This window comes from Felis catus, chromosome C2 (assembly GCF_018350175.1).
Source record: "Felis catus isolate Fca126 chromosome C2, F.catus_Fca126_mat1.0, whole genome shotgun sequence".
NCBI classification, from domain to species: Eukaryota; Metazoa; Chordata; class Mammalia; order Carnivora; family Felidae; genus Felis; species Felis catus.
The window spans coordinates 71,021,583-71,048,411 of record NC_058376.1 but is presented as its reverse complement, the minus strand read 5'-3'; the positions used below and the strand labels follow the sequence as shown (position 1 = coordinate 71,048,411).

The 26,829-nt window shown below is 42.4% G+C and overlaps 1 protein-coding gene across 7 annotated transcripts in view; it reads left to right on the top strand.

The window, feature by feature from the left end:
• Nucleotides 1–26,829, top strand: part of LMLN (leishmanolysin like peptidase) — a 149,279-nt gene that overhangs the window by 100,529 nt on the left and 21,921 nt on the right. For all 7 annotated transcript variants that reach the window (XR_006585130.1, XR_006585132.1, XR_006585134.1 and 4 more), the window contains 2 exons: nucleotides 1,902–2,021; nucleotides 24,003–24,064. The gene's annotated coding sequence lies outside the window, so the exon portion shown is untranslated. The remainder of the gene's footprint in view (nucleotides 1–1,901; nucleotides 2,022–24,002; nucleotides 24,065–26,829) is intronic.

Genomic DNA, 26,829 nt, shown 5'->3' with positions numbered 1-26,829 from the left:
TGGGCGGGGGAGATGGCGCTGGCGAGCGCCTTTGTTCCCCACCAAACTGAGCTCCGTTGTCAGGGGGCTCAGCAGCTCTCCCTCCCTTTGTCCTCCAGCCTTCCTGCTTTCCGAGCAGAGCTGTTAACTTATGACCTCCCAGACGCTAAGTCGCGCTTGTTGTGGGAACACAGTCCGCCCGGCCCCTCCGCTTTTGCAAGCCAGACTCAGGGGCTCTGCTTGGCCGGCGAGCCGCCCCTCTGCCCCGGCTCCCTCCCGCCAGTCCGTGGAGCGCGCACCACCTCGCCGCCCTTCCTACCCTCTTCCGTGGGCCTCTCGTCTGCGTTTCGCTCCGGCGACTCCGTTCTGCTAATCCTCTGGCGGTTTTCTCGGGGATTTTGTTCTCTATAGTGTACTTTTTACTCTTTGTTCTCTATAGAGTACTTTTTTGTACTCTATAGTGTAGGATATAGGATGAGTACATGAAACATGATCAAACAGTCCCAGAACACACAGTTTAGATGACAAGATTATATTCATACAGTTTAGATGACAAGATTATATTCATCTTTCCTGTGGCTCTTTATGCCTCATTGTTCTCCTTCATCACTCAGTCCCTCTGAGATAACTCTCTGAGGCAGTTAGCCCCTTCGCTTTCCAAACCTTTGTATATTTGTACTTCTCTTTCCTCTGTGCAGTTTTCTTGGTTTGGGTTTTGCCTTTCTCTTCGTGCATTCTGTTTCTTGTGCATCGTGCTCTCTCTTTTCCATGTCCTCCTTCACCCCTCCCCCCTCCATTTTCTTTCCTCTCTCATCCTCTCTTCCCGCAGGTCTCTGTGTGGGATCTTGTTACCTTGTGCTCTTCACTTCTGCATCCCTGTGGTGATGTTGCCTCCATTAGTGCATTTGTTTTAATGCCCAGCTTCTCATAGATCACACTGGACACCAGGGTCATGACACCAGAGTTCTCAAAAATTCCCTGGTTAAAAAGGAGGCAGATGCCAGTGTCAGAGGAAGGACAGAGATAGTACATATATAGTCAAATTTAGAAGACAGCAAAGAATAGACTGAAGGAGGTGGAACAAACAACCCCTCCAAAGTCGCCAGTCTTCTGCCCACAGTGAAGAGCAGGAATACACTCTGCCCATCAGCCCCTCCATTGTCCTTCCCTCCCTTTATCTACTTTTAGGTCTCATGGTCTCCCATTTCATTCTACTCCAGTGGGTCTTAAGGTGTGGTCCCTAGACCAGCAGCACTCATTAGAAGTGCGCATTCTTGGGTCCTACCTCAGACCAACTGAATCAGAAACTTCAGGGGTGGAACCGTGCAATCTGTGTTCTGACAAAGTCTTCTGAGTGATGCTGTGGCAAACTCAAGTTTGCAAACTTCTGCCCTAAACTGTCTTGTGCTTTTTACCAACATCCACCTGATAAAAGTCCTAACTCTGAATGAACTTAATTATCTAGGCCTTACCTGCACCTGGGCAGCTGAGCCCTGCTGGAGAAAAGCACTCAGCTGGGTATTTAATGGTGTAATTGTAAACTCAGTCACTATCCTCAGTGGGATTCTGCCCAGCAATCCTCTTTCTCTAATCACTTACTCTTCTGCTCTTAGGGTTGCCAGAATTAGCAAACAAACAAACAAACAAAAACAGAATGCCCAGTCAGATGTGAATTACAGATAAATATACACTAAAAAATTGTTTGTTGCTTATCTGAAATTAATTTGACTGAGCATCCTATATTTTTATTTGCTAAATCTGGCAACCCTAACTAGGCGATAAATATAGTCAGCAGGCAGGCAGTGGGGAAGAGAAGCCCAACCTAAGGTAGAAGAGAGCAAGCACAAGCTGGACCCTAAAAATGAAATAAAACCGTGACAGTCTTTGTTGCCTCCAACCTTGACGGTGTTATCATCCTGCAGAAGCTGGGACCCTTATCAGAGAGCTAAACACACACACCTGGCCCAGGAGCCGGAGATGCTGGAGGAGGACTCAGGAAGCTGGAGCAGTCGTAGGCCTGACTGCATCTTCACAGCAGCAAGGTGAGCCAGCCAATAGATGACAATGTGTGTAAGCTACAAAAATGGCTGTTACTTCACTTCTGCCCTCAGTCTCTAGGATCTCTGCCACAAGAATCTCTCATGGATCTTCTAACACACACAGAAGGGAACTTTGGGGAAAGTAGCTCAAGCTAAGCCAAGGTGACACATTATAATCTACCACACTCATTCTCCATTTTATTTTATTTTTTATTTTTTAATTAATTTTAATTAATTAATTAATTAATTAATTTGTATTTTAGAGAGAGAGTATGAGCAGGGGAGAGGGGTAGAAAGAGAGAGATCTCAAGCAAGCTCTACATTCAGCATGGAGCCCAACACAGAGGTTACTGCCACAACCCTGGAATCATGACCTGAGCCAAAATCGAGTCAGATAGTCAACTGACTAAGCCACCCAGGCACCCCTCATTCTCCATTTTAATTTTTCTTTCTTTCTTTCTTTTTTTTTTAATGTTTATTTATTTTTGAGACAGAGACAGAGCATGACTGGTGGAGGGGCAGAGAGAGAGAGAGGGAGACACAGAATCAGAAGCTGTCTCCGGGCTCCAAGCTGTCAGCACGGAGCCTGACTCGGGGCTTGAACTCACAAACCACGAGATCATGACTTGAGCTGAAGTCAGACGCTTAACTGACTGAGCCACCCAGGCTACCTTCCATTTTAATTTTTCTTAAGTTTATTTATTTATTTAGAGAGAGAGAGAGAGCATGTGGGAGGGGCAGAGAGGAGGTGCAGAGAGAATCCCAAGCAGGCTCCAGACTGTCAGCGCAGAGCCCAACGCAGGGCTCACCCTACAAACCATCAGATCATGACCCGAGCAGAAATAAAGAGTTGGATGCTTAACTGACTGAGCCACCCCGGCACCCCTCGTTCTCCATTTTATAAAGGGGCTCAGGATGCCTGGGTGGCTCAGTCAGTTAAGCTACCAACTTCAGCTTAGGTCATGATCTCACAGTTTGTGAGTTTAAGCCCTGCGTCAGGCTCTGTGCTGACAGGTCTGAGCCTGGAGCCTGTTTTGAATTCTGTGTCTCCCTCTCTCTGCCCCTGCCCCCTCTCAAAACTGAATAAATGTTAAAAAGTTGTTTAAAAAAGTAAACATTAAGAAAAATTAAAATAAAAAGGGGCTCAATGTTGAGTGCCAAGGACAAATGAATAATTTACATAGAAATAACTATCTTTTGTTGAATGCTTATGACGTAAGCATTTCTCATATACACTCTTTATATATATTTTACTTACAGAGATATATGAAAATATCCATTACAAACTAGATCTCATTTAGTCCTTGTAACAATGCTACAAAGTTGGTATTATTCATAGCCTTTTATAGACAAAGAAACTAAAGGTAGAAAAGTAGAGAAATTTTCCCATGAATGCACAATACACAAAGGGCAAAGCTATGATTTGAAGCCAGGTCTCTTTACAGCCTGTATTCCTAACCATTAAGCTCTGTGCTACCCAGCCTCCCAGCAAACTGTAGACTTTATTATTTCATAAGCACTAAATCTGTACTCAGTCCACAGACCACCTAGGAAACCTTCATGCACTTGTGCTCGTCAGCAATTCATACTTGACTCCTTTGGTTTGGGAACAAGTTCTTGAGGCTGTCATCACACTCCCTGACAACTCACCCAAGTCGGAGTCCCAGCCCTTTCACTTAGCGGTTGAGTGGCCCTGGGAAAGTTACTTAGGTTTTATCAGCCTCACTCTCCCTCATGATGGCTGATTCCTGACAAAATTGTGCAGACTAGATGACATTAACCCTGGGAAAATGTCTGGCACAGCCTCATTATCCTTGTCCTCCACAAATGGGAGTTTTCCCCTTCTTCATTGGATTATCTCCCACCGCTTACATCTAGGCTGAAGACTCTTTATACCTCCAGTCCTAATCTCTTCTCCCTTCAGGACTATTTTTCCTGTTTCCACCAGGAAACATCGCCACCCCCAAATTATCTTACATCTGAACCACTATGTGCAGTTTTTCAATAACATCTTTCCAGTCCTCAAGCTCACTTCCTTAAAATCACTTCCATTTCTTGTCTCCTCCTGCCTTGTTCAGACATTATGTATGCAGCATTAACTACTCTGAGGAAATAATCTTTCAATTCTTGGTGCCATATTTTAAAAAGTATTTTGGCAAACTTGAATAAATCAGAGCAGGATGATCAGGATGATGGAGGCCTGGAAAGTGGCATTGTAGAATGAACACACACATATATGTAAAGGAAATGGGGATTTTTTTCTCCTTCAGAAAGGGTTGTCATTGGGAAGAGAAGGTCCTTTCTCTGTGGGCTTCAAAGTGCAGACTCAATCCAAAATGCATCTCTGCTGAACATAAGGAAATTTTGAGGATTAGAGTTTGTGCCATGGGGTAGGTGCAGTCATTTGGAGTTCTCTGTCCCTGTCTCATCTACTTGCTCTTTCCATTCTCATTCCTGCCAGGAGGAGGAGGATTTCAACAAAAAGACATTCTCAATTGCTCTAAGAATCTTAGGGAAACAGCTTGCTAAGCCTCAAATGTGTACATACCAGCACCTCTGTTGAATGACCCTAGACCCACTGGAATCATGTGCTATCCACTTTGAATGTATTTGAAACCTGGTTTCCCAGCACCCGTAACATGAAATCTGAAGGCTGCTGATGGCAAAGAAGAGTTTATTAATTCCCCTATGGGCCAACCAGAGACCTGAACTCATAATATTGCCTTAAATAATAATATACTTCTTTAGTGTACCTAGCACTTTCATTTTCAGCCTAGAGGGCCCCAGTTTCAGACTGTTTGGGTCATTCCTTTTCTTCTAACCAGGGTAAGCGATATTAGCAAGATAGAGGTTTATCTTTTAAATGGCCCTTCTGCTGTTAAGAATCAGGACCATGGGGCGGCTGGGTGGCTCAGTCAGTTAAGCATCCAACCCTTGGTTTTGGCTCAGGTCATGATCTCATACTTTGTGTTTTCTGGGTTCGAGCCCCGTGTTGGTCTCTGCACTGGCAGCATGGAGCCTGCTTGGGATTTTCTCTCTCCCTCTTTCTCTGCCTCTTCCCCATTCACTCTCTCTCAAAATAAATAAATAAACATTAAAAAAAAAAAAAGATGGGGCACCAGGGTGGCTCAGTTGGTTAAGCATCTGACTTTGGCTCAGGTCATGATCTTGTAGTTTGTGAGTTTGAGCCCCGCATCAGGCTCTGTGCTAACAACTCAGAGCCTGGAGCCTGCTTTGGATTCTGTGTCTCCCTCTCTCTCTGCTCCTCCCCGACTTGTGCTCTGTCTCTCAAAAATAAATATTAAATATTTTTTAAAAAACATTAAAAAAAGAAATAATATGAGGACCAGGACAAGGGGACTTGGCAGTCTCAGACATGAGGGGCAGATGGGCCCTTGCTGGCCTGAATACAGATGATATGATGGGATGAAGCTGGGTGGGCTCCTGAGGTTGGGCATGGGCAGAAGTGTAGAAAAATGACAGAGTACAAGAAAGAGGTTCCTAGTCACCCAAAAGGATACTGCATAGGGACAGAAAGAAATATTTTGCTCTGTCCTTTGTGCATAAGTGGAGGAATGTGGGAATAGAAGTTCAGTGGGCAGTTGGACTCTAGAAGTATTCATACCTAAAAGAAAGTAGAATTGCTTGATGGCCAACCTACAGGTGTTGATGGAGCACCTACCTAGGTTCTGATCCAGATTCTACCACTCACCATCTGCTGCCTCAGGCAGGCTGCCTAACCTCTGCTGCCTCATCTCTAAACAGGGGTCATAATGTCCCCAAGACTCTGGAGGGGATCAAAAGACTTACATTTAAAGCACTTAGAACAGCCTAATGTGAAGGAGGTCCTCAAGAATGTTAGTAATCATTTTCTTTAGATGAGAAGTTGACCTTAGGTAGCTTCCAAAGTCCTTCACCCTGTGAGATGTTTTGTTAATCTTGTGGTTTTTCCCCGTCTCTGAGTCTGCCTTTTCCTGTCCATTCTGATAGCTATTCCCCAGGCCAGGATTATAACCTTGGGCTGGTTGGGGTGAAACAAAAGGGGAGCTTCCCATTGTCCCCATGGATCACTTCTTAAACACCAGCCCTTCTTCACATCTGCTCTCAGCTCCTTTGACTCTCTTACTATATGGTGAAGAAGATATCAAGGAACCAGAACAAGACTAGGCAGGTAAACTCCCACCCTAGCTTCTTGACTCTAGTCGGTGTTCAGGGCATGACTCACCAGCTAGGCTGCAGCATCTGTCCTGGGTTTTGCCCTTACTTCAATCCCAAACAACAGTCATAAAAGCAAGGTTCTCCTAAGTTCTCCAGGCTCCACTTCATCCTGACCTCCCCTGACTGCTCCATTTTCTGACAGTTTCCTCTTGTTACATTCAGTTTCCTTCTCTCAACTAGGCATGCAGTCTACACAACAAATCCTGACTGGTACAGTAGAGAGTGGGTGCCTCAGTGAGCCTCACAGGGCAAGTTTGAACCCATCTGTACCCAACTGGAAAGGTTGTGCCTCCCCTGCATGCCTGTCTCGGCCTCCTGCCTTCCAAACTGCACAAGTCAGCAGTACTTCTTTCTCTAAACAACAATTTGAATATGTTTTATCTCATCAGCTTCAATTCCCTCTGGCTTGAAATGGCATCTCTTATTACGCTGAAACTGTTTATATGTACATTTTGTCCCTCAACCTTTGCCTTTATCATGCGTCCATTCAGGCTGCTTTGACAAAAGTGCCTCAGGTTGGGTGGCTTACAAACAACATAGATTTATTTCTCATGGTTCTGGAGACTGGATGTCTGAGCTCAGGGTGCTGGCCTGGTAGGGTGAGGGCCCTCTTCCAGGTCACAGACTTCTATTCGTATCCCCAGATGGCAGAAGGGATGAGGGATCTCTCTGAGATATCTCTTATAAGGGGAGCATTATCTTATAAGAGCACAAATCCCAAAAATGAGTGCTCCACCCCCATGACCTAAGCACCTCCTAAAGGATACCTCCTAATACCATTACATCGGGCATTAGGATTTTCTAAATTTTTTTTAATGTTTATTTATTCTTTGAGAGAGAGAGAGACAGAGTGTGAGTGGGGGAGGGGCAAAGAGGGAGACACAGAATCTGAAGCAGGCTCCAGGCTCTGAGCTATCGGCACAGAGCCCGACGCAGGGCTTGAACTCATCGACTGCGAGATCATGACCTGAGCTGAAGTCGGTTGCTTAACTAACTGAGCCACCTAGGCGCCCCTGGCATTAGGATTTTCAACATATTAATTTGGGGGTAACACAAACATTCAAACCGTAGCATCTTCTGTGTTTTTCTCAGTATTGCCCTGCTCAGGCTCCTGAGCATAGCCAGGTGGATTGGCTTCTTGTCACCACTTGTGTTGTGTTGGGTCTCCACTTTTCAGTCCTCATGAATGTCATTTCCCCGGCCTAAACTAACCTTCCTTCTACCAGGTCACCCCCACCAAATTCAGTACAAAAGATGGTTTAGCCTTGGTACTTCAGACTTGACTTACCTTTGGCGTTGCAATTCACGGTTAAAAATATGCAAAAATCTCACAAATATGAGGCTTACTATAAGTGACTTTGTATTTAATGGTAGCCTATGGATTACTAATCAGTGTGGCATCACATACATGCTCCAACATGGATGAAACTTGAAGATGTTATGTTAAGTGAAATAAGCCAGTCACAAAAGGACAATATCATATGATTTCACTTACATGAGGTGCCTGGAGTAGTAAAATACCCAGAGACAGAAACTAGAACAGTGCTTGCCGGGATCTGGAGGGAGAGGGGAATGGAGAGTTACTGTTTAATGGGTGCAGAGTTTTTGTATGGGATGATGAAAAAGTCCTGGAGATGGATAGTGGTGATGGTTTCACAGCAATGTGAATGTATTTAATACCATTGAACTGTACGTTCAAAATGTTATGTATATTTTACCACAATAAAACAATTTTTGAGTAATATGTGGTAATTATAAAACTATCAGAAAATATGAACAAGTGAAAAAGGAGAAAATAAAAATATACTTGCAAGATTATTTTTACTGAATTATTATAAACCTCTTTGTAAGTTGCTGGATAATGTGCTATCAAACTTAAGGTTTGCATGGTTTGTTTGTTTTTTTTAAAGTTTATTTATTTGTTTTGAGAGAAAGAGCAGGGGAGGGGGAGAGAGAAGGAGAGAGACAGAATCCCAAGCAGACACTGTGCTGTCAGCACAGAGCCCAACATGGGGCTCAAACCAATGAACTGTGAGATCATGACCTGAGCTGAGATCAAGAATTGGATGCCTAACTGACTGAGCCACACAGGTGCCCCTGTAATTTTATTTTATGGATATGCATTAATTAATGTAATCAATATCCTATTAATGAATATTGAAGCTATTTTGTTTTTTTTTTAACCTATTAAAAAGATTACTACAAGAAACATACTTATAGCTAAATATTTATGACATTGCAAGGTAAGTGTGGTTATAAAACAGCAAAATAATTTAACTTTGTGATGATGGAATTGTTCTGTATGTTGACTGGTGATGGACACACAAACCTATACAATGTGATAAAACTGTTTATCTCTAAATACACACATATGCATATACACATGCATAAATAAGTACAAGTAAAATGGGATATCTGAACAAGATCTATGGATTAGGTTGATGTCAGTATCCTGAGTGATATTGTACTATAGTTTGTGAGATGTTAACATTGGAGGAAATTGGGTAGATGGTATATGAGCTCTATTATTTCTTTTTTCCTTTTTTTTATTTTTGAGAGAGAGAGGGAGAGGATGAGTTGGGGAGGGGCAGAGAGAGGGAGACAGAGAATGCTAAGCAGACTTCAGGCTCTGAGCTGTCAGCTCAGCAGGGCTGGAACTCACAGACCACGAGATCATGACCTGAGCAGAAGTTGGATGCTTAACCAACTGAACCACCCAGGTGCCCCAGAGATCTATTGTTTCTTACTGCCTGTTAGTTAGTTAATACAAATTTTCAAATGAGGAATTACTGAATTCAAAGCATTATTGTAAAGAATTTTGGTATGGAGTGCCTGGGCGACTCAGTCGGTTGTGTCACTGAATTTTGGTTTTGGCTCAGGTCATGATCTCACAGCTCATGTGTTCGAGCCCTGCATCGGGCTCTGTGCTGGCAGCTCAGAGCCTGCTTGGGATTCTCTTTCTCTCCTTCTCTCTCTGCCCCTCCCCCCCCAAATAAATAAACATTAAAAAGATAATATAGCTTTTGTTACACATTGCTGTTTATGCTCATACCAATAGTGTATGAACTCCACCTCATAACATTGAATATTATTATTGTAAACACCTTTAGTTCAATCAATGTATTATTTCTCATCAATATTTAATTCCTTCAAGGTTTTAACATAGCAACACATGGTCATTTCTCTATATGTAAGTAATCCCTTCTTTTTCATTAGCTGAACAACTTCCCTTTAGGGGAGGGACCAAGAATCCACTTCTTTCTGTACTTTTCATAAAGATCACCAGGGAGTCTGGGGAACCATACTTAGAGGAGCACATAAGGTACTAAATCCTTCATCTAATAGGTAGTGACCTTGGATTTCTATGATTTGTGCAAAGTACATTTTAAGTAGTATCACCTGAGAATTTGCTAGAAATGCAAATTCTTTGACTCCACCATAAACCTACTGAATCAGTTTCTGGGCATGGAGCCCAGCAATCTGCTCTAATAAGCTCTCCAAGTAATTGGATTGCACACTGGAATTTGAAAAGTGCTATTTGTAGAAGAGATTGATGAGCATCATTGTTTATCTTTTCTCCCCACACCCTTCCCACACCCTCAATGACCTGTCACTTCCATGAAGACCAGGACTCTCTATCCATTAAAGTTCACTCTTACATCCCTAGTACCTAAACCAAAGGTGCTTAATAAATAATTACGCAAGAAATAATTTAGGGGGCACATGAGTGACTCAGTTTGTTAACTCTTGATTTCAGCTCTGGTCATGATCCCATAGTTATGGGATCATGCCCAAGTCAGGCTTTGACCTGAGCATGGAGCCTGCTTAAGATTCTCTCTCTCTCTTTCTCTGTCTCTGTCTCTCTCTCTCTGTGTCTCTCTCCCTTTCTCCTTCTGCTCCTTTCCCCCACTCACACATTCTCTCTTTCTAAAAAAAAATAACTTAGCAATTAACCAAACTCTGCCCCCCAGAGTCTGTGTCTTCACTCTGGACTGTGCAGCCAGACTCTTGGGCAGGGTCTCTGGCAACTATTTACATTACAAGGGTGAGGCCTGTGGGTGTGCAAGACCCCAGTCAAAGCTAAGTTCTTGGTTCAGCTTTGCAAATGCAAGGAGGGTGACCAGAAAAATCTGGGGGTGTTGGTTGCTCCATAGACTTATAAAATGTTGCCCATATTAGGCCTCAAACCCCAACCTCATCGGTTAAAATGGAGCTTGTGTCATTCTTGGCAAGACAATGCCATTCAAAAGTGTGAGCAATAAGCAGTAAAAAAATAAAATAAAATAAAAAGCTAGATGATATAGGCTGGCCGGGTTCAAGGACCCAGAGAAGGTACCACAGGACCAGCCAAGAGGGTCCTTGGCTTTGCACAGGATAGAAATCAAAGGTGAGGCAAGAGGAAGTGAGAATAGAGTTTATTGAAGACATGGAGAGAGTGAAGATACAGAGTGTCCTGGAGACTCTCTGGAAAGGTGAGTGAGTTTCATCCTTGCTTGGGGTCTGGAGTTTTTATTTAGGATTGTGGTCTGGTGCACATATCTTCTCAGTCATCCAGGAACAAAGAGGAGTGTTTAAATGTTCTTCATAGGTCACTTATGCCCTGGAGTCAGGTCTTGATGAGTCAGTGGTCTTGGAAAACAGGTTCATGATGACCCCACCTGGTCACTCCTTAGATGTTATCTATTGTGCTGGAAGACTCCAAAGAGATCATTAACTCCTTGACCTTTACAAGGAGGACATACATTACCTGTTCTGTGAGGCATTTGTAAGGGGGTAGGGTGCAGATTCTAGCAAGAACAGAAGCAGGGAAAGGAGTGAAGAAAGCAGTTTTTCATGGGGTTCCTTTAGTTTCTCTGTCTCACTAGACAATTCAAACCTGTACATAATCTCAGACCCACAGCAGCCCTCCTCCATCATATGACTTCTCCCAAGGTAGCTCAAAATAAGTGTATGATGAGTCTCATCTGGTTTTCCCAGATTATCTCTGGAGGAGATGACAGGAACAGGACAGGAAGTGACAAAGAAGTTGTGAAAATTTTCATGGGGCTCATCCATCCCCACAAGAATGTAAGCCTATGGAGCAGAGATTTCTGTCTGTAAATTTAGTTCACTGATGTGTCCCAGGACAGAGAACATTTCCTGCCACAATTAGTAGGTGCCTAATAAATATTTCTTAAATGTTGAAGAAAAATGAGCAGGACATCCTTGCTTTATGACACCTGTTCTCAAAGGCCAAGACCTTCTAGAATTGATCTGTTCCTTTAGTCTGGTCTTGTGGCATCAAAAACACTCCATGTGAACCCAAGATCATATTTTTGACGAAGACACGTGCCAAAGGCCTTAACCCTCAGGGCATCTCCTTAATCTTCTAGCCTTGGAGGCTGGATTTTGAGGCCTGCTGCAGTAGCTCAGAACTTGACAAACTGGCTGGGATTGGGGGCAAGGTACCAGCAGCAGGACATGAAGAGTTTCACTCAGGCTGCCTAAGAACATCTTTATCTCATTGAGAGTCATTGCTTTTGTTTTATCATTGGAATTTTCCTCCTCTGCACCCTCTAAGAAACTCAAAAGACAGACACTTACCCAATACGCAACAATAGTCATAGAAGGGTCAGCCTTGACTTACAATGTGCAAAGCAGCACTCTCTCCCTTGTCCCCAGAACACACTCCATTCAAGTAAGATGGAATCACAATTATCACTCAGTATAGCAAAACGAGAAAATCTTGGGGCACTTGGGTGGCTCAGTCAGTTAAGCGTCCAACTCTTGATTTCGGCTCACGTGATTTTAGTCACGAGATCGAGCCCTGTTGTCTAGAATCCCTGCTTGGGATTCTCTCTCTCTCTCTCTCTCTCTCTCTCTGCCCCTACCCTGCTCTCTCTCTCTCTCTCACTCTCTCTCTGCCCCTACCCTGCTCTCTCTCTCTCTCTCTCTCTCTCTCTCTCAAAATACATTAAAAAAATTAAAGAAAAAAAAAAAACAAGAGAAAATCTTGACTGTACCTAGGTAAAGGAGATGCCAAAGTCTCCAAGCTTTATATGAGTCATCAGTCAGCTCCATGCATACAGCCCAGATATAATTCAGAGTGATGACAAATAGGACTATCACCTTTGACTATGACCTTACAGGCCTCTGGACCTGCTTCCTAGAATCAGAAAAGGCCATCACCATTCTCCTTTTTGCCACCTCACCCCCCAAAATGAAATCTGACCGGAAATAGTTCTTTGGTATCTTGAAAGTAGACTAGGGATTGGGACCTCTAGCTCCTGACTTGCCAGGGTCACAGATACACTGTGTCCAATTGACTTAGTCCCTGCCTCGGTGCCTTAGTTTCTCTATATGAGAACGTCACAAAGTTCATTCAAAGCTCATTCCATCCAGCCTCTTAACCTCCTGGCAGCTCACTGCTAAATGATCTGTTGAGGAGCAAGAATTCCTGTCCCCTCAAAGGTCCTTCTAACGGGACTAAGAATCAAATTGACACGAAACAGATTAACAGGAGAAAATAAAATTTAATAGTGTACTTATAGGGAATCCATACAGACATTTAAATTCCAAAGACCTCCAAAATGAGGTATATATGTCATTCTGAACTAAGGAGAAATGGGTAGGGATCAGGTTCTTCAAAGGGGGAAGAATACAATCCTTAGGAAGATGAAAAAGTGTAAATATTTGGTAAACAAATGTTTTCTGGGCCATTCTGAAACAATGAGACAGAGAGTGATGTGAAATGTTGGGGAGTGAAGGGTCAAGAAAGAATTTCTTGCAAAAAAAAAAAATAATAAGGTGGGGGGGTGGTTTTTATTAAAGTGCAAGGTTGGGACCCATGGGCAGAAAGAGCTGAACTGAGGTTGTGAGGAGTGACTGAGTGTATAGTTTCAAACTGGGAGGGGTTAGGGATGGCATAACTCTCTAAGGAATTTGAACCCTGAAAGCAAGCTTTCCAGCTTGCTGGAAATGACCTTGAGGGGCTAGCTGCTGTTAAGAAAAGGTCATTTACTGCTGTCTAGTAAACTCTTAATCACGAGACCCTTCACATGTATATCAGTGGGCCTTATGTTTAGAGAATGATTGCTAAAACATATCTTGGGCAGGGGGCGGGGCAGGGGTGGTAGAAGTAAAGCAAGTTTCTAAAGGGTTTTTTTCAGGATCCTGGAGGTCACCTAATGTCAGGCTAAGGTTGCCTTTTGCCTTTAGCAAAGTATTAACATTGAGGCAGCTAAGCTCCTTGAAGAAGGTCACTTTGCTTGTCTCAAGTACTTACTTGTCAAAGGGCTGTAAGTTGTAAGGAAGTTTAATTTTTTTTTTCTTTTGCCTTTGTTCTCCACATCAGAGAGAACTTTGCTCAAACAGGCCTTGCTAGGTTCCTCCCTGTCTTCTACCTCTAGTTCATATCATAATGTAGTTATCTATGGAGGTAGTACTCTTCCTGGAGCAGGTCTTCTAAGTTCTCTTTATTTAGTTGTGGGGGAGATAAAGAACTTTACCTGAATCTACTGGGTCTTGATTTTTTTTAAATAGGCTCCACACCTGTGAGAAATAAACCCAGTGACCCAATCAAAGAAGGGACTTGAAGCACAGTGAAGTGAGGCTTTAATCATCATTCCTGGGAGAGCAGGTGTCTGATGGACAGGCACACTTGGGGAAGCTACAGCAGGCAATTTATCTCCTAGCATGCAAGACCCTCCCCTGATTCCTCATTGGCTGAGTACTACAAAGATTACAGCCTTACCCAGAAGTTGCCTATGCCCATGTAAGGCCAAAAAGTAGTCTGATTGGAACAAATGTACATTTCTTAAGGTGACTCAGAGACTTCAGTTCTTTGGCTCATGCTCCTTGCAAAGCCCGTGAAAAGCCCACAAAATGGAGAGGGGAAGAACCAGGAAGTGAAATGTTTAAGGGTTTGGGACTCCATAGTTGGATGGAGGGCCAGTTTGTACATATTTCCAATAGGTTGTAAACCTATTGTTACTAGACAACACAGCTTTTATTTGGTATTTCTGAAAATGAATCATCTCACTTCTTACAACGCGCAACATAAGGTTCAAACTCTGAGATCAAGAGTTGCATGCTCTACCAATTAAGCCAGATGGGCGCTCCATTTAACTGCTTTTAACTCAAAATAATCTTTATACTAAAGCAGCCCATCTTGGTGTGGCCTGCCCTTGACCCCTACAAATCCAAGAGAAGCATTTAGACACCTCCATTACTAGAGATCCCCAGAGTAATTTTTATTTTACTTCTAAGGACATTTTATATAGTGTACAAGTTTATGGAATCATTTTACTTATTTATATTTCTTTTTTCCCACATAACTAAAAACTCTTCCTGGAAATGCTATTATTTGCCACAGTGCTTTAGAAAGCAGAGTTCTAAGTCCAGCTCAGTTTTCTATCATGATTCTCTCTTATCTTTGTGGCCTCATGCCTGCAATCAATGACACATGTCAGAAAGTTTTGTGCTGTTTTTCTTCATGTACTGTCCCCTCAAGGCAGGATTGCCCTGTTTTTCCATAAAATGTTTGGTTAGTGCATGCCACATTATGTCTTCATTCCCTCCTCCTATATTTATGGGCATCAGTGATGTTCTAGGCACGGGAGACTCAGCTATAAATAAGCAGACACAGTCCCAACCCTCTCAAAGCTTACAGTCCTGCCTTCATTTTTGCCTTAATTTTCTACAAAAATAGTGTACTGTAGCCAGGGTGCCCAGGATGCAAGAGCACCTGGCTCCCAGGGTCCCTCATAGACCAAGTTGGGCCACTTGCCGCTGACAGCATCCAAAGACAGAGAGATGAGTGGAGTTGAAACAAGAAAGAAATTTATCTTTTTTAAGTTTGTTTATTTATTTATATGTTTGTTTTTTGAGAGAGAGAGAGAATCCCAAACAGGGTCTGCACTGCCCATTGTGGGGCTCAATGTGGGGCTCAAACTCACAAACTGTGAGATCATGACCTGAGTTGAAATCAAGAGTTGGTTAACCAACTGAGCCACCCAGGCACCCCAAGAAAAGAATTTATTTCAGAGAAGTCAACACTGTAAAGACAGCAGACTGGCGGCTCAAAGACTATCTGCAAAGTGCAGGAAATACTTCCAGGTTTATATAAGGAAAATGTGAGACAAAGTTTGTTGGTAGTGCACGTGGGCATTGAAGGTCAAATGGATCATCATCATGGGCAGGGTCTTGCTGGCTCTGGGCAGTCCTTATTACTAGAGGGGGTAGTTTCTGTTCCCATCAGGGGATGCTTTGCCTGCATTCTTTTGCCTAAATTGAGAGATAAACTGGAAAGAACTTAATTAGAAAGTTTGAGGTGAAAATGGAGGCAGTTGAAACCCTCTTTCAATACCAAAATTTCAACTAATTAAACACGTTTTTCCTTAAACAAGGTCAGAGAAAATGTATTCAACAATCAAATACTTTTCTTTCTTTCTTTCTTTCTTTCTTTCTTTCTTTCTTTCTTTCTTTCTTTCTTTCTCTTTCTTTCTTTCTTTCTTTCTTTCTTTCTTTCTTTTTTCTTTCTCTTTCTTTCTTTCTTTCTTTCTTTCTTTCTTTCTTTCTTTCTTTCTTTCTTTCCTTCCCTCCCTCTCTCTCTCTCTCTCTCTCTCTCCCTCCCTCCCTCCATTTCTTTCTTTCTTTCTTTCTTTCTTTCTTTCTTTCTTTCTTTCTTTCTTTCTTTCTTTCCTTCTTTCTTTCTCTCTCTCTCTCTCCCTCCCTCCCTCCATTTCTTTCTTTCTTTCTTTCTTTCTTTCTTTCTTTCTTTCTTTCCTTCTTTCTCTCTCTCTCTCTCTCCCTCCCTCCCTCCATTTCTTTCTTTCTTTCTTTCTTTCTTTCTTTCTTTCTTTCTTTCTTTCTTTCTTTCAACAGTTTCCATTCTAAAGAGCCAGATGTTTCAGGAGGGACTGGCCCTGGTAGTATCGTGATATTCCAACACCCATGGAGTGATTGAAGCCTGCTTTGCTGGGCAGAGCAGGGAACAAACTAGAGACCACCTACCCTTCCAAGGGGACATCCACCTCTTAGCTCCAGTGATGATTTCCAGACAAGACTGTGGACCCAGTTTTGCCAGGCCTTCTGATTTTTTAAGAGGAGCTATAAAACAAAATTTGGTATGAAATATTTAGATTTTTAAATATTAGCAACTTTATTTAATTTTTTAAATGTTTATTTATTTATTATTTAAAAAGTTTTTTTAATGTTTATTTTTAAGAGAAAGAAAGAGAGACAGAGTGCAGCAGGAAAGGGGCAGAGAGAGAGGGAGACACAGAATCTGAAGCAGGCTCCAGGCTCTGAGCTGTCAGCAGAGCCCAATGTGGGTCTTGAACCCCCAAACTGTGAGATCTTGATCTAAGCTGAAGTCAGATGCTTAACCAACTGAGCCACCTAGGTGCTCCTAGCAACTTTATTTAAACACTAACATTAGCAAATATGTCTCTGGCTATGTGGCTTTGAACTCTCTTCTATAATTACATATTAAAATTTTCTGTACTTGTTGTATTTGCCTTAAAGACCTTTGCTTGGGGGTACCTGGGTGGCTTAGTCCTTTAAGCATCCTACGATTTATTTATTCTTCTCAGTCATGACTCTGGTCATTTTGGTTATATTTGCTCATATTTAGTAATTTTTTGCTTTCCATTTGCAGCATTGATAGCCTGACTAGAATGGGTCTCCAGTTCTTGGTAATAAATTGTAATGACTGTGGCTTCCTTGCTCACAATGGATGGGTTCCAGCAGCTGTGTCCCCACTGTGTATCTCATTTCTCCTGGCTGTAATAGCTCATTGGCCCAGGATGGACAATTACCCACCTCAGGAACTGGGATTTGTGATCTAGACAGCTCTGATTCAGAAATGGTTAGAACCATAAGCATCAATCACTTTCTTAGAAGGCTGATTAACAACCATATTCCACTGGCAGCAGGGAGGGGAGGGGAGGAAGAGGGGAGGCAGGGAGAAGAGTAGAACCCAAGGAACTTCCAGGGAGATATCCCAATGGCTTTGCAATTCCTTATTCTAGCCCTTTCCTTCAGCTTTACTATATTCTTAAATTCCAGTTTTATGACATATCCCTCTACATATCTTTATACACAATTTGCATACATAGAATACACATATGCATATATCTATATGCATATACATGAATATGTATATACAATATACATGTATATGTTAAAATAAATTTCTAGGCCCAAGATAGAGCTGTCAGCAAACAGAATCTAAATAACTTTCATGTCTCTGTAAATGCTCCACTTGAACAGAAACACAATATATCCAGTCAAACAATTTTCAAACACCAAGCCAACTCTTGGATCTATGCATATTTCCTTGTTCCTTCTCACCCCAAACAAGGTTGACTGTGGCCCCAGCCAATCATATATTTTCTATTTTTTCCTGCATTTTTTTAATGCTTGTTTATTTTTGAGAGACACAAAGACAGAGTGTGAGCAGGGGTGGCACAGAGACAGAGGGAGACACAGAATCCAAAGCAGGCTCCAGGCTCTGAGCTGTCAGCACAGAGCCTGACGTGGGGCTTAAACTCACAAACCATGAGCTCATGACCTGAGCTGAAGTTGGACACTTAACCAACTGAGCCACCCAGGTGCCTCTCCTGCGTTTTCTTTATTCTTTATCCTGTGAAAACTTCCTGCCTTCCTCCCCATTTTTCAGTTCTGTAGACCCTTGGGAGTGGAGACTACTTGCTTCATGAAGTGGTTAAAATAAACTTTGTTTGTATCACTTAAATCATCTTCTTTAATCATTTCTAACCTACATATACATAAAATTCTCAATTTTCCCTTCAGCCAAATTTAATTGAATTTTGTTATGGCAACCAAAGGGCTTCAGCCAATTTAAAAATAAAGATATTCAGGAATAGGAAGCTCCAGTATTAACACTAGAGGAAAACCATTTAATGTGAATGCTACCATGACCCTCATTTCATTTTATTGCTGAGCCAGAGGCCTGAAAATCTTGATGACTAAAGTCCTCTGTCTTCAAATACCTTCATCCAGGAGAAAGTCAATGAAAAACTACACCCCATGGTCATAGCCAACATCAAACACTGAAAGAAGCGTCATATCCTTTCTTGACATGTATCCAAAGAAAAGATGAGCACAGGATGTCCACAGCCCTGGCCAACTGATCTTAATTTCTCTTCATGTACCAAAAAAAAAAAAAAAAAAAAGTCTGTAAAAACAATGCCCTTAGGGGGGCTTCTTTCTCCACCTCCTCCTCTTCCTCCCTGTGTTCTCACAGGCCAAGCTGAGCCTGAAAAGAGGCACTTTTGAGTGAATATTCCCTCAATGGATGCAGATAGTAATGTTCCAAATGACTTGTGGGTTTTATTGTCGCCACTAGGCTAACTCATCAAACCAGGTTGGTCCTACCAGATATTTTCATGGCCAGTGCTCCATTAGGAAAGACCCAGAGAATGAATGGGACTAATATGTATGATGAGTGCCTGCTTTGGGTCAAGCATCTGGCTTCTATTCATTCCTCATAGTCATCCGATGAAGTAGGTAGTATTTTTCCCCTTCGACAGATAAAGAGCTGGAATTCAGAGAGGTCAGGTGAACTGTCCAGTATCTTACAGGTAAAATGTGATGGGTTCCAGCAAAGCTTGAGCCTGCAATCTTTACTATACCAAGCACAGCCTTCAACTGAGAAGTTCCTCATTCTCAGGAAAAAAGTTGTAGAGTTTTTCCACTAGGCCTGAGACAGAATTCACACTGCAGCCTGTGTCAGGAAAATGATCTGAATATTCACACAGTGGGCTTTCTGTGGTTCTGTTACTATGGATTCAGAGTTCTGCACTCAGTTGATCCATAACCACCTTCTGAGGTGGTCAGTAAGAACATGAGGAGTAGTCAGATGGATAGGGCCTTAGACTGGCGGGCAACCAACCCAGTGTTGGGTATACACCTCTGCTTCTGACTTTTATGCTTTGCCTTTGTTCCCAAGTTCATAACATGGGAATAATAATTCCTGTCCATTCCACCTCACAAAGGATAAAGAGGAAGTGAATACACTGCCAAGGTGAGTACGTGGGTGAGCCAACACAACTGCGATGATCCAAGGGCACCTCTCACCCTTAGCAACATCCCTGTGATGGCAGAAGTAACACCAGATTAGAAAGAAATAGCAGGTTAAAAAACTCATGCAGATGCCCCCTGCCCAGTGTCAATGCTCCTCACTTATCTATATACTAAAAGAACTGCCCTTCCCTGGGGCAGGGAGGGAACTGACAAGACAAGCCAAACAGCCCAAGCTTTATCTAGGTCATCCTGAAGCGGAATAAGCAAAACATCAACCTTGTTTCCCTTGAGCACAGAACAAGAACACAGGGATGAGATTAAGTAGCAGGGAAAATTTCATTGTTCCCCCACCCTGAGGCCTGCTTCCGGCACACTGCTATTACTATCTTATCGCTGTTTATTTTCACACTGGGGAACCTGGGTGGCTCAATTGGTTAAGTGTCTGACTCTTGATTTTGGCTCAGGTCATGATCTCATGGTTCGTGAGATTGAGCCCCACACAAGGCTCTGCACTGGGTGTGGAGCTGCTTGAGAGTCTCTCCTCTCCCTCTCTTTCTCTGCTCCTCCCCTGCTTGTGTGAGCCCTTGCTCTCTTCTCTGTCTCTCAAAATAAAGACATAAACATTTTTTTAAAATGATGATAAAAACACTACAGAGAAGACTGAAGTCCTTTTTGACCCTCTTTTTGTTCTTGTACCTCAAATCTCAGTCCACACCCAAGGGGTAACCTCTATTAGTAAAATGATTGTAGATACTTTTTCTATGTATTTCACTGAATGGTGTCATATACATATTTAGCTTATACAAAGTCAATTTTAGCTAAAACAACAAAACAAAACAAGGCTCTGAGCAAGAAATAGCGATTTAAGTAGTACCATTCCACACATTGAGCTGATCAATGGCCTGGAGAAATGTAGGGTGAATGACATTCATTATCCCTCAGTTAAAACCCAAGTCCCTCAAGTGTCCTGGGCTTCACAGAGTGTGACCATTTCAATACCCATGTGGATGATTTAAAATATTTTCAAAGGTAATTCTGATAATACTTGATTTTTTTGCTCTAAACATTAACTTTTGAACTCAATCCCTATTAGGAGTCACGCTGTATACATCCGCTCTGGCTCCATGACTAATCATCATGCCCAGTGCAAGTCCTGAAATACAGTGATAAAGTTAATTTACATACCAGGATCCACAATATGGAAGCTGCCCCCATGGCTCAGCATAAAAATCTAAATCAGAGTCAACCTGCAATGAGGGAGACCCCTCACTGTCTAAAAAAACTAACGCCAATCACAATCCTCCAACTCAGCTTTCACTAGCTTACCTTACCCTAGAAAATAAGACCTACTAGCCTATAAGGATAAGGAAATCCCCCACCTCCTAGCCCGTTTCCTCAGTGCCTCTTCTAACGCTCTGTACGACTCACCCTTGCCCCAAATCCCTGGGGAATAGAGCTTCACTGCTTGTTAGGTCCTGTGCACCCGCAATCCATGGCTTGTCTTCCCTTGAATAAAGGACATCAAACTTATTACTAACTTGTTTTAGTTTTGTCATTTAACAAATGTTCTGTAATGTTGCGGGACAGAAAAAAGGAAAGAAGGAAGGATCCTGGACTGGGTGAACCATACACACGAGGAAAATCTTGGCTACAGATTATGCTGAGTAATGGTGTTTCTGACTTTGCTGAGATGGTATTCAGAGAGAAACACCACTCTGCTTATGTGTAATATGGGCCTTAAACAGTGGCCATTTGGGGGCTATCCTCTGGAGCGGGAAGTATAGGCTTTCTGCTCTGAGTGTGGCATCATGCTAATAGGGCCCCCATCAGTGGGAATGGGCTGACCCCCGTCCACATGAACCCCATGACACCAAAATCTGACTTGAGCCAAACTTGCTTTCCTTTCCACAGACACACTTTAAAGGGAACGGACTGGCTACATTTTCTCTCAAGACCAAGGGAACTTGGGATCTTACTCCCCTTACTACATTCTTGGGTATCTGGTTTCCCTGCAGGTGCTTGGTGTTTTCACAGTCCTGATTGATGGTTGTTATCAAATCTCTCCTACCTCAAAGCTCTTCCTGAACCCAGGGTTTCACTTTATGTCAAATCTATTGTTTTTTGGACATTCTGAGCAATGATTTTGCAATGGTGAATGCCTTGCAAAGGAGCAGAGGATGAGTGGATGGCTGATTTTGGCTTGTTACAGTGTTGAAGGTCATCCTGGAGTTGGCACAATCAGCTCAGAACTGCCAGATAATTCCCCTTCAGATCTAGTCAACTGAGAGAAACAGCTGTGTTAAGAGAACATCCAAACTCCTGCTCAGTTGATCCTGGGGTGGGGCAAGGCAGAGCTGAGACCACGTTGCTAAATACCCATTGTGTGAGCTTTTTAGCCCCGGCAAAGGCTTCAAAGCTGGAGTTGTTCATCCCTTGGAGCAGGATAGAAAGTGAATTAGGAGGATTGTTAGAAAATAATCTAATCCAGCCTTGTCATTTAGATTTTCATTTTCAATTCTTTCAATGTACAAATGAGGAATTTGAGGCTGCAAAAGGGGAAGTGTCTCGTTCAAGATCACACATTTGCATTAGTGAAAGAGGGGAAGTGAAAACTCAGGTCTTCTCACTTCTAATTCAGTGTTCTTCCTCAACACTACTTTGGAAGCACTGGGTGAAACAAAATTAAACCATGATCTTTATCACTAGAATTCTGAGTCTTTAATATGCTAATAAATGTTTCCTTCTAAGAGAGGAATATAGTTTCCACACATTTCCAAACTTTTTTGACCAGAGTAATTTTTTTTTAAGTTTATTTATTTATTTTTAAAGAGAGAGAGAGAGAGAGCACAGAGGAGGAGCAGAGAAAGAAGAAGAGAGAGAACCCCCAAGCAGGATCTGTACTGCAGTCACAGAGCCTAACTTAGGGCTCGAACTCATAAACCGTGAAGTCATGACCTGAGCCAAAATCAAGAATTGGACACTCAACCAACTGAGCCACCCAGCTGCCCCAGACCAAATTACTTTTTTTTTTCTTTTTTGAAAGACAGAGAGAAAGAGAGAGGGCATAGTGAGCGAGGGTCAGAGAGAGAGAAGTGGGGCTCATCTGAAGCGGGGCTCCAGCTCAGGAACCATGTGAATCACGACCCTAGCAGAAGTCAGATGCTTAATCAATTGAGCCACCCAGGTGCCCCCAGATTACATTTTTAATACAGTGTCTATTTACATTCTCCATAAGAGGATTAAAGGGTTTTTCAGAACAGTTTAGGAAATACTGTCCTACACCATGCTGTTATTGTTAAGTGCTACACACGAAAAATTACCTACACATAATCCCTACAATCCACAGTGTTATGAAGCACTGATGTTGAGACACAGGATACTCAGCCACTGGCAAACATCATTTGTCATTCTAAATATCAGCAATGAGCTTTGCATTTCAAAATGCAGAACTGTGTGTGATGGGGGAGGGGGAACGTGGGTAGGGTAAGGGTTAAATGGTCAGCTCTTCTCTGACAAGCAGAATCATCTCAGCATATCTGGGGTTTAGGGCTGGTCAGCCTTCATTCAACATACATTGTGCTTCTGTGACATGTCCTAGATTCTTGCCCTCAAGGAGACCTCAGTTCAGTAGGGGAACAAACACATAAAGGAGTGAGCACTTGTACAAGACAAAGTTAAAGGGAAGAGCAAGGAGAGAGTGAAGCATCAGGCCTGGAGAAGGGGACAGGGACAGTGGCTAGGATAACTTTCCAGAGGGATCCCTTCCATTGGGTGTTAAAGGCACAGTAGGAATTGACAATGGCAGAGTGAGAAAAGGGAGAGAGAACAGCACGTACTAAGGCAGAGAGGGGAAAAACAACATGGCGCTCGTGGGCAGCATGGGAAATTGAGTATTATTGGTGGGAAGGGGAGAGTCACAGGGTTAACTGGCAGGGATATTAGGCTGAATAGCCTTCTGCACTAGTCTAAGGTGTTTGAACATCCTCTGTGAGGTCTAACTAAAGGAGTTGGCCAAGTCTGCCTCCATAAACACTTGCCACTCTGAGACTGTGAGAGTCAGCCACCTCCTCAGCTCAGGCTAAAATTCCAAATTGCCATGATAACAGATGGCATTTTGAGGTGTGGGGCTTAGAGAGAGAGAGGCTGGTTGGGACTGAATTTCACATTAGCCTCTTCTCCACATATAACTTAAGAATGGAACCCAGGGGTGCCTGGGGGCTCAGTCGGTTAAGTATCCAACTTCAGCTTAGGTCATGATCTTGCAGTTCAAGAGTTGGAGCACCACCTTGGACATTGGGCTCTGTGCTGACAGCTCAGAGTCTAGAGCCTGCTTCAGATTCTGTGTCTCTGGCTCTCTCTACCCCTCCCCTGCTTGTGCTCTGTCTCTTTCTCTATCTCTCAAAATAAATAAACATTAAAAAAAAAAAAAAAAAAGAACGGAACCCAAATGCCCACCTGTAGCCTAAAGCCACCACACTGTCTGAGATGGAAGAATTTAGAGACAAATCCATCCTCATAACATGTTTTGTAGTTAAGATAACTTTGACTCTGAGGTGATATAGCAAACATATCAGTCACAGAGCCAGGATAAGACCCCATGTTTCCTATACCCAGGACCAGGCTTTTTTAAAACTTGGAATTAAGTTATTCAAGCCAAGAGAAGCTTATCATCAAGCTTGTGCCCATTCATGCATTCATCACACATTTATTCACGCTCTTCTGTAAATTTGTTTTTAGGAACTGAAGATTCATGGATGACAAAAACCTGATATCTGTCCTGGAGGAGCCCAAGTCAAAAGGTAGGGACATAACACCACAGAAGGCTCTGGTGGCTCCGAGGACTGAGAGCATGTTGAGTGAAACAGGATGGTCCTTACCATAGCTTTAGATGATTGTTGTCTGAATATATTGGCTCAGAGTTGCCTTCCTAAGAATTTTTTCAAGAGACCAGAACTCTAGATTTTAAAGTAAATATTCTGATTTTTAAAAAATGTTTATTTATTTATTTTGAGAGAGAGATCATGAGAGGAGAAGGGCAGAGAGAGAGAGGGAGGGAGACAGTTCCCAAGCAGTCTTCATGCTCAGTGCAGAGCCCAACACAGGGCTTGATCCCATGACCATGAGATCATGACCTGAGTCAAAATCAAGAGTCAAATGCTTAACCGACTGAGCCACCCAGACGTCCCAAAACATTCTGATTTTTAAAGTACTGTAAGGCCCAAACAAAATTTATCTGTGACTGGATTTGACTTACTGCTGCCATTCTGTGATTCCTATAGTAGGCAACAGTTCTTACTATATTGCTCAAAGATCTCCCGGGGGACTTGTTAAAAATACAAAATTCTTGGCTACATCCCAACACACTTGGAATCAATAGGGCTGGGTCAAGGTCCTTTAATCTCTACTTGTCATAAACACTTCCAGTGCACAGACCACACTTTGAGAAACTCTGATCTAGCTACAGTGTCTCCCACTTAGAAGCTTTCATCTCATCCTTTCTTAATCTCAGATCTCAGGCAGTGGATTTATACAGCTGATTCAATGGCACTATAGTACAATTCTGGAGGTCAATCCCGTACATTTGGTTCATCTCAGTACTGAAAGCACCCCACACAAACTCAAAGAAGGAACAGCAAAGACAAACATAGGAAAAGGGCAGAGATGGATAGTTTGTAGAAGACTGGAGACATAAAGGAAGCCAAAATGGAAGAAGAGAGGGGGAGTTAGGCAATTGAAGTTAACTGCTGCATCACAGCCAATCAATGGTGTGTGGGCTTCAGAAGAATCACCCACTATTACACACTAACTATAATCCCTGGTCCAAGTTCTCAATTGCTTATCTAGTTAGATACTTAGTTCATTAAGAGATGGCCAGGAGACTGTTAGAGGTAAAATGATTCTCTGGATTGCAGCAACAGGTCTTCCTTCTTCTGAGTAGACTACCTGATTTAAACTTTCACCTGAGAGTAACTGTTTGGGGCCATTTTGGGATTCTCAGCTGGGCACAGTCTTCTTCATATGGCATAGGCTCCAAGGGGGAAGAGTGCAGGTCACTGGGAAAACACAACTATAAGGATTGCTTTGATTTAGCCCCTCCCTACCACACCAGCCCCACCTCCATGGCTACACTATTCCAACAATACCATCCTGTGGTTTTCATGCTCACAATACTCCTTCTCTTCTCCATGCCTTTGCTTGCACTGCCCCTTCCCAGTGCCTCGGATGAAATCTATCCCTTTTCAACTCTCCTTCACCAGCTTACTGTTTGCTCATCATCTAAGATCCAGGATACCTCCTGAATGCCAACCTGGTCAAGTTCTGCTATCTGTGCTCCCATGATTCCCTTTCCAGTTATCACCCCTTTACCACACCCAATTACATAACCTGTTTAGCGATCCAGCTTTGTCTTTGGACCATGAGCTTTTGTGTGCAGGGTTGCTTATTTGTTTCAGTATTTGTAGAGTTTATTCCAGTGTCCAGCACATAGGAGAGGCTCGATAAACATTTATTGAATAAATGAGGTTTAACCATGTGGGTGCCATGCAATGTGAGCAAATCACTTAACCTTCTTAAAATTTCTTTTATCTGCACAATAAGGCAATGATACTTTCTCCCTAAGACTGTTATGAGAATTAAATGAGACAATGTATGTAAATACATAGCACCTGACTGATAGAAGATGATCAATAATTTTTTAAGAGCTAAAAAAAGAGTTTAAGAAGTTATCTGTCCAAGCCTCCTGCTTTCATCATCAAAAACCATTAAGCCAGCCTTCTCATGCTGCAGGATCTAAATACCATTTTATTTATTTATTTTTATTTTTTCTTATTTATTTAGTTAGTTTTTAATTTACATCCAAGTTAGTTAGCATATAGTGCAACAATGATTTCAAGACTAGATTCCTTAATGCCCCTTACCCATTTAGCCCATCCCCCCTCCCTTAACTCCTCTAGCAGCCCTCTGTTCACTATATTTAAGAGTCTCTTATATTTTGTCCCCCTCCCTGTTTATATATTATTTTTGCTTGCCTTCCCTTATGTTCATCTGTTTTGTATCTTAAATTCCATATGAGTGAATTCCACATATGAAGACATATGATATTTGTCTTTCTCTGACTAATTTTGCTTAGCATAATACCCTCTAGTTCCATCCACGTTGGTGCAAATGGCAAGATTTCATTCTTTTTGATTGCCGAGTAATATTCCACTGTATATATATATATATATATATATATATATATATATATATATATACCACATTTTCTAATCCATTCATCCATCAATGGACATTTGGGCTCTTTCCATACTTTGGCTATTGTCAATAGCACTGCTATAAACATTGGGGTGCATGTGCCCCTTCAAAACAGCATACCTGTACCCCGTGGATAAATACCCATTAGTACAATTGTTGGGTCATAGGGTAGTTTTATTTTTAATTTTTTGAGGAACGTCCACACTGTTTTCCAAAGCAGCTGCACCAGTTTGCATTCCTACCAGCAGTGCAAAAGAGATCCTCTTTCTCCACATCCTCGCCAATATCTGTTGTTGCCTGAGTTGTTAATGTT